The sequence below is a fragment of the Pecten maximus genome, unplaced genomic scaffold (assembly GCF_902652985.1).
Source record: "Pecten maximus unplaced genomic scaffold, xPecMax1.1, whole genome shotgun sequence".
Taxonomy (NCBI): domain Eukaryota; kingdom Metazoa; phylum Mollusca; class Bivalvia; order Pectinida; family Pectinidae; genus Pecten; species Pecten maximus.
This window is the reverse complement of record NW_022979284.1, coordinates 25,815-34,605: the sequence shown is the minus strand read 5'-3', so window position 1 is coordinate 34,605 and position 8,791 is coordinate 25,815. Positions and strand designations below refer to the sequence as shown.

The 8,791-nt window shown below is 35.6% G+C and overlaps 1 long non-coding RNA gene across 1 annotated transcript; it reads right to left on the bottom strand.

Annotated features, from left to right (window-relative positions):
* Positions 1–1,727: 1,727 nt before the first annotated feature.
* LOC117318438 lies at positions 1,728–8,381 on the bottom strand. The gene is made up of 4 exons (XR_004530364.1): positions 8,249–8,381; positions 5,603–5,757; positions 5,143–5,258; positions 1,728–2,946 (listed from the first exon to the last, which is right to left on the bottom strand). It is a non-coding gene; the product is annotated as an uncharacterized LOC117318438 (long non-coding RNA).
* Between the last annotated feature and the right edge of the window lie 410 nt (positions 8,382–8,791).

Sequence of the window (8,791 nt, the reverse complement as noted above, 5' to 3'; positions counted from 1 at the left end):
GTCAACTGACAGCCATATCTGAAATAGTCAACTGACATTGATACATTATATAGTCAACTGACAGCAATATCTAATACACACTTTCAACTGACAGCAATATCTGATACACTGTCAACTGACAGCCATATCTGATAAAGTCAACTGACAGCCATATCTTATACACATTGTCAACTGACACCCACATCTTTTACACACTTTACTGACACAGTATCTGATAAACATTGTCAACTGACAGCCATATCCGATACACACTGTCAACTGACGGCCATATCTGCTACACACTATCAACTGACAGCCACATCTCATACACACTGTCAACTGACAGCCACACCTGATATTGTCAACTGACAGCCATATTCTATACTGTCAACTGACAGCTATATCTGATACACACTTTACTGACCCAGTATCTGATACACACTTTACTGACCCAGTATCTGATACACACTTTACTGACCCAATATCTGATACACATTGTAAACTGACAGCCATAACTTATACACACTGTACTGACAGCTATATCTGATATACACATTGTCAACTGACAGCCATATCTCATATACACTGTCGACTGACAGCCATATCTGATACACAATTTCAAGTGACATTCATATCTTATACACACTGTCAAGTTGTCAACTGACAGCCATATCTCATACACACTGTCAACTGACAGCCATATCTGAAATAGTCAACTGACATTGATACATTATATAGTCAACTGACAGCAATATCTAATACACACTTTCAACTGACAGCAATATCTGATACACTGTCAACTGACAGCCATATCTGATAAAGTCAACTGACAGCCATATCTTATACACATTGTCAACTGACACCCACATCTTTTACACACTTTACTGACACAGTATCTGATAAACATTGTCAACTGACAGCCATATCCGATACACACTGTCAACTGACGGCCATATCTGCTACACACTATCAACTGACAGCCACATCTCATACACACTGTCAACTGACAGCCACACCTGATATTGTCAACTGACAGCCATATTCTATACTGTCAACTGACAGCTATATCTGATACACACTTTACTGACCCAGTATCTGATACACACTTTACTGACCCAGTATCTGATACACACTTTACTGACCCAATATCTGATACATTGTCAACTGACAGCCATATCCGATTCACACTGTCAACTGACACCCATATCTGATATAGTCAACTGACAGCCATATCTTATACACATTGTCAACTGACACCCACATCTTTTACACACTTTACTGACACAGTATCTGATAAACATTGTCAACTGACAGCCATATCCGATACACACTGTCAACTGACGCCCATATCTGCTACACACTATCAACTGACAGCCACATCTCATACACACTGTCAACTTACAACCACATCTGATATAGTCAACTGACAGCTATATCCTATACTGTCAACTGACAGCCATATCTGATACACACTTTACTGACACAGTATCTGATAAACATTGTCAACTGACAGCCATATCCGATACACACTGTCAACTGACGGCCATATCTGCTACACACTATCAACTGACAGCCACATCTCATACACACTGTCAACTTACAGCCACATCTGATATAGTCAACTGACAGCTATATCCTATACTGTCAACTGACAGCCATATCTGATACACACTTTACTGACCCAGTATATGATACACACTTTACTGACCCAGTATCTTATACACACTTTACTGACCCAGTATCTGATACATTGTCAACTGACAGCCATATCCGATACACACTGTCAACTGACAGCCATATCCGATACACACTATCAACTGACAGCCATATCTGATACACAGTGTAGTACTGTACTGACACCCACATCTTATATACACTGCAAACTGACAGCCATATCCGATACACACTATCAACTGACAGCCATATCTGATACACAGTGTAGTACTGTACTGACACCCACATCTTATACACACTGTAAAGTGACAACCATATCTGATACACAGTCAACTGACATCCATATCTGATACACACTGTCAACTGACAGTCACATATCATATTATCAACTGACAGCCATATCTGATAAACACTGTACTGATAGCCACATTTGATATAGTCAACTGACAGCCATATCTTTTACACACTGTCAACTGACAGCCACAGGTGATATAGTCAACTGACAGCCATAACTTATACACACTGTACTGACAGCCACATCTGATATAGGCAACTGACATCCATATCTTATACACACTGTACTGACAGCCATATCTGATACACTCCATCAGCTGACACCCACATCTTATACACACTTTACTGACACAGTATCTGTTACACATATGCAATACACATTGTCAACTGACAGCCATACCTTATCCACACTTTATTGACAGCCATACTTGATATACACTTTACTGATAGACATATTTGATATAGTCAACTGACAGCCATATCCGATACAAACTATCAACTGGCAGCCATATCTGATACACACTGTACTGACACCCACATCTTATATACACTGCAAACTGACAGCCATATCCGATACACACTATCAACTGACAGCCATATCTGATACACAGTGTAGTACTGTACTGACACCCACATCTTATACACACTGTAAAGTGACAACCATATCTGATACACAATCAACTGACAACCATATTGGATACACACAATCAATAGGCAGCAATATCTTATATAGTCTCACTAACAGCCTGATCTGATACAAGCAAATTCTCCTTGACTGTCTTTTTATATTACAGTTCCAGATGAGGTCCTTAGTTTGTTTCCAGGTTCTGCCATGCAACACTGGTTCTTTTTGGAGGACCTCTTCACAATTAGCCTTCCCTGGTAACATTTTCAGCAAAAGATGTTTCCCTAGTTGCTGTTGTACTGCAGCCTTTTCCAGAATTGTCCATGACCTTCTGACAAAGGACTTGCGCTGTAGCCTTGCCGTCCATATTTAGCCTGAGAGAGAGATTATAATTATCATTAATCTCAAAGCGATGGTAACCTGCTAACTCATTATTTCATATCAGTGTCAAAGTACATATAGGTCTCACTGATTTAATTTCAATCCAGCACACTCATTATATGACTATTCTTCTCAAAACATTTATGCGAAAACTTGTCACCTTTCAGAAGATGAACATCAATATCAAAACAAGAATTACAGATATCAGTCACCTGACACCCAAATTAGGAGTGTCATCCAGGGCCCAACTCATACTTTTTGTAGCTCCGATCGATGTCCATTTTCCCTGCGCATTTGTTTTGTCCTAACTTGTAGGGAATTGGGGTATTTTTTAACGTCTTGTTACTTAAAACAAGAGATCCCAGAGGGATCTTGGCGCCCACCATTGAATGTTCTTCATAGGTTCCATGTCAGATTGATCTTTTCTCTACTTTTCTCTTCTTCTTTTTCTCTTCTTCTAAGTTTTACTAATCTGTGTAAATTCAGAAACAGCCTCTAGTACTTTTCAAACAAGGGAAACCTATATATAAAATTTAAGATTAAGGCACCAAGAGGAACCTACATATGAAATTTGAGAAAGATCCCTTCAGTACTTTCTGAGAAATAGTGATAACAAACTTCAATTGTCAAAATCCAAGATGGCTGCCTGTCGGCCATGTTGTTTTCCGATTGGTCTCAAAATGCAATATGCATAACTAGGCACCAAGAGGAACCTATATATGAAATTTGAGAAAGATCCCTTCAGTACTTTCTGAGAAATAGCGATAACAAACTTCAATTGTCAAAATCCAAGATGGCTGCCTGTCGGCCATGTTGTTTTCCGATCGGTCTCAAAATGCAATATGCATAACTAGGCACCAAGAGGAACCTACATATCTAAATTTGAGAAAGATCCCTTCAGTACTTTCTGAGGATTAGCGATAACAAGAATTGTTTACGGACGGACGGACGGAGGGACGGGCGGACTGACGGACTGATGGACCACGGACCACGGACACAGGGCGATTTGAATAGCCCACCATCTGATGATGGTGGGCTAATAAAAAGAACTTAACCATTCTTATTCTGTAAAGCACTTAAAAGACTTCGCTTGTATTGGATGTCTGGTTACTATAAAATCTTTGAACTACATTTAGAAATCAATATGAAAATGTTTCCTTGATTTTTCTTAATTCTGTAACTACACAGAAAAATTAAGCACTCTAAGTAAACTCTAAGACAAAATATGAAAATCCAAGAACATTTCAAGGACTTTTGAGAGTTAATGAAAATACCTGGGCTTTTCAAGCACTGATCTGAACTCTTAAGCAATTTTCATGGTCTGTGCATGAACCATGATATAAAGCCTCATACAAAGTTTCATCAAACTTGGTTGATTTTTATAAGTTATCATGTTCACAAAGCTTAAGTCTAATAATAATATAATTACAAAGGGAATTAACTACGAGTTCTGTCTAATAATTCCCATTTTTGAACTCCTCTGAGACCCGATTGACATTAGGCTACATACAAAAGGATGACGCATGATGACAGACAAAAGGCTACTTTATTGGTCAGTAATAGACGGATTGAAACATCCCTGATGGCTTCTAAGTTAACCATACTGGCTTCCAGATACAGATTTTATGTAATTAGATATTTACTCAACAATGTCTTTTCCCTATATGAATATAGGTAATTTATAGGTATATGTAAGTAAACTTGTCTAAATGACTTACACTAATTTTGAAGAAGTCAACTGGACAAATCAAACTAGAACACTGACAAGCTAGCAAGGGCATGTCTTGTGACAATCTAGTGACCTTGACCCTTAACCCAGTAACCTTCCCCTAGAATCAGTTGACTTCTTGTAAAATTACGATCAACTCTGCATATATATCTGACATGTTCTGCAGACATTAACTTTCAGTGATGGCACAATATTCAGATTTTAAGTTCAGCCGAACCTCTTTTTCTCGAAGTTATGAAAAACTTAAATTTGAGATATAACCAGTCTTTGAGTGTGAGAGTATTCAAGGTAACCAAGTATGTTTTATATTGATGTACAGTCCTGTTACCGTGTATATTCTGTATTAGTTTACAGTCAGAATTGAAATTACTTGTGTAAGTCTTCGAGTTATCAGAGTTTGAGACAACAAGATTTTACTGTAATAATACTGATATCATATATTACGATAATTTACACTCACCTTGAAAATTGACATAGGTGGCCATCAACACATTTCATGTTTTGCTTGGAATGTTTGCCATACATCACCAGGTTTACCAGTCTCCCAATTATTCATTTTCTTCGGTTGCATCCACACTTCAGAAAAAAGTAAAATAAATACAAATGTACATATACAATCAGAGATGTATATGTGCTTGGTCAATGAAAATTGAAACACAAATCTGTAATTAATCTAAGACTGTAAGTCAGGTCCTTTTCATTTCTGATTAAACATTCAAGTTACAATGCCATTTAAAGAAAAAAAGGTGGATTTAATTTTAACAGGTATTTCCCTTGAGATGCACAAAATTGTGTAAATAACAGGGATTAATTACAAAGTAAATATTTTTTTTTTTGAAACAATTTTCAAATTACAGGGATATGCATTTAACAGATGGGCATTTAACAAGCTATTGGATACAGTGTGATGAAATACTCACCAGAACTGTTTCCTGCAGTCAAAAAAAAACCCGACTAAATCCAGAGCTTCTTTGCTATTCCCTTCTGTCCCCTTTTTCTTTTGAAATCATAGATCCATGGTAAGGGAGAAAGAGGTCGCCATGTCGCCTTTTATTGATTGTTTTTACACCTTGACCTATAAAGAAAAAAAAAAAATCTTACTTTGTATATATATATAGGGTTTTGTACATATTGTTAGGTAATAGCGACAGTATTGCTCAACAAGAGCTGTTGGAGAACAGCATAGCTCGTCTCGCAAATGTTTGTCAATAAATAATTAAAATATATTAATTGGAATGGTTTCGCAAATTGCATTAATAATATTTATATTGTTTACTTGATCAGATTATGTTTTGTGAATTCATGCAATTTTCAAAACCATACCAATTTATATATATATAAATTATATTGTTGAAAAACATTTGGGAGACAAGCTATGCTGTTGTAGATTAAATGAAGATATTAAACACAAATGTAATTACTTTTGGACATATTTCTTCTAATTATTTGACAACATATCCTAATGAGAGTTGTCTCCCTTGAAAAATGTGGACCCGTATAAATTGTCTATTGTGACGTTTTCATATTGTTTTATATTCAGTTTCACCCCAAGAAAGGAGAGTGTAACTCCATAGGGACTCTTTTACCAAATATCAGCACCCTAGTACAATCATAAAGTGATGTGTTAAAAACCTTTCAACATTTGCACGAAAATTTTAAAAAAAATGTGTTTTTTCCTCAAAAAAATATTTCAGTTTAACTCAGGAAAGGGAAAGTTTAACCCCCACAGGAATATAAACTTAACACAAAGTCCAAAGATTTAAAAACAAAAACAAAAAAACACAGATTTAAAAAGAAAAAATCCAATTTTTTTTTTAAAGTTTTACTCCAGGAAGGGATTGTCTTACTCCATAGGGACTCTATTGCCAAATATCAGCACCCTAGTACAATTATAAAGAGATGTATTAATACCTTTCAACACTTGCACCAAAAACTTAACGCAGAAATATCTTAAGTCCAAAAATTTGAAAATTCTGGTTTTTTCCCAAAAAAATCTTTTAGTTTAACTCCAGCAGGGGATAGTTTAACCCCAGAGGGAGTCTATCACCAATTATCAGCACCCTAGTACAATTATAAAGTGATGTATTAATACCTTTCAACACTTGCACCAAAAACTTAACGCAGAAATATTTTAAGTCCAAAAATTTGAAAATTCTGGTTTTTTCCCAAAAAAATCTTTTAGTTTAACTCCGGCAGGGGATAGTTTAACCCAAGAGGGAGTCTATTACCAATTATCAGCACCCTAGTACAATTATAAAGTGATGTATTAATACCTTTCAACACTTGCACCAAAACCTCAACGCAGAAATATTCTAAGTCCAAACATTTGAAAATTCTGGTTATTTCCCAAAAAAATCTTTTAGTTTAACTCTGGCAGGGGATAGTCTAACCCCAGAGGGACTCTATTGCCAATTATCAGCACCCTAGTACAATTATAAAGTGATGTATTAATACCTTTCAACACTTGCACCAAAAACTTAACGCAAAAATATAAAAACATAAGTCCAAAAATTTTCCAAAATCTGTATTTTTTCCAAAAAATCTTTTAGTTTAACTCCGGCAGGGGATAGTTTGACCCCCACAGGGACCATATTACCATAAATTACTACGCCTTTCAACACTTGCACCAAAAATTTAACATTTGGAAAATCAACGCCGACGCCGACGTGACAACATAAGCTCTCACTCTTCTTCGAAGAGACGAGCTAATAAAAAGATACTTGATTTGGATAAACATATCCATTTGAGTTGGTTATATATATACATGTATTGCTAAAGAAATAAATGATCAATGAAGTGATTCTAATACATACGAATGATCACAACACATCACACAGACAGAACACAAAATATAGAGCTATAATTACACTACAACCAATATGCCCTTGTCAATCGAACACAGAAGGTCCTATAAGTAAGAATCCATTTTCAGATTTCAGTATTCAATCCACAAAGTCTACAATGTTTATGATGACAAGTAAGATACAAGAGTACTACAGGGCGGAACAATATATACCTATAAAATGCCATATAGTGTTCTATTGAATTAATATAGAAGATTTGCATTACATTAAAAGTGACTGTATATATATAGCTAGCTGGCATACTATAAATCTCACTTTTACTACAAAGTCAAAGTGTAGGAGATCTTAAGACAAGATTTGAACACTCAAAATGATTAAAAAAAGAACAACTTCTGCTAAAAAAAATTTATATCAAAATTCTTTTTAGACACACAACTTCATTTCCTGGTTATAAGCTTATCAACTTTCAAAGAAGTAAATTGAAAAATGTTAGAGGAGACAGGCATCTAAGGCATGATAAAGGGCTTATTTCCGGAGAATTAGTTGTTTAGCAATAAACCAAAATTGCTCACTTTTGGCCCCCACCCAAACATTTGTAGCATTTTGAATCTCCATGACCTAGGGATGCTACAGTCAAATATGGGTGATATCTATTCCTTCTGAAGTTAATTAGTTCCTTCGGACCAGACCAGGTGATATTGTATTTGTACATACTGAATGTATATAATAAAAGGTGCCTTTAATTATAACTAATTATTTTACCTTTGTCTGCATAAATTTCTTCCTGAAATCATGGAGTATCCATTTTTCTTTGAAGCCATTCTCTGGCAACTGGCAACACGTCCGCGATCTCTTCATGCTACAATTCAAATTTAGAAAGATTAACTATTACATAATCTCTCAAGACTTTTTGCTAAGTTTGTGGACATAAACTTTTAATACCTCAAAATAAATCAAAAGGGCCAATGTCAAGCTCTGAGGTCATATAACAAGAAATTTAATACCGGGTATTGGACTTTATAGTCAGAGAGCTACATTTGTAGATGAAATGTCTTAATCTGGTTATTCCTATTCTATATATATAATCAAGAAAACATGTATTTATCTGCTGTCAACTTTCCAATAGCTGAGTATAGTTCTTTCCCTATTTCTTTAATGTTTGTGGAAGATTATTGATACTTTGTAATCAGTAAAGCTGCTTGTAAACTTTAAAAAAAACAACTGAAGGATAAATCGGTCTACTTACAGTTACATGTACAACCAGAGATAAAATCCAAGATGTACACAGTTTAAGTGGGTTTTTAA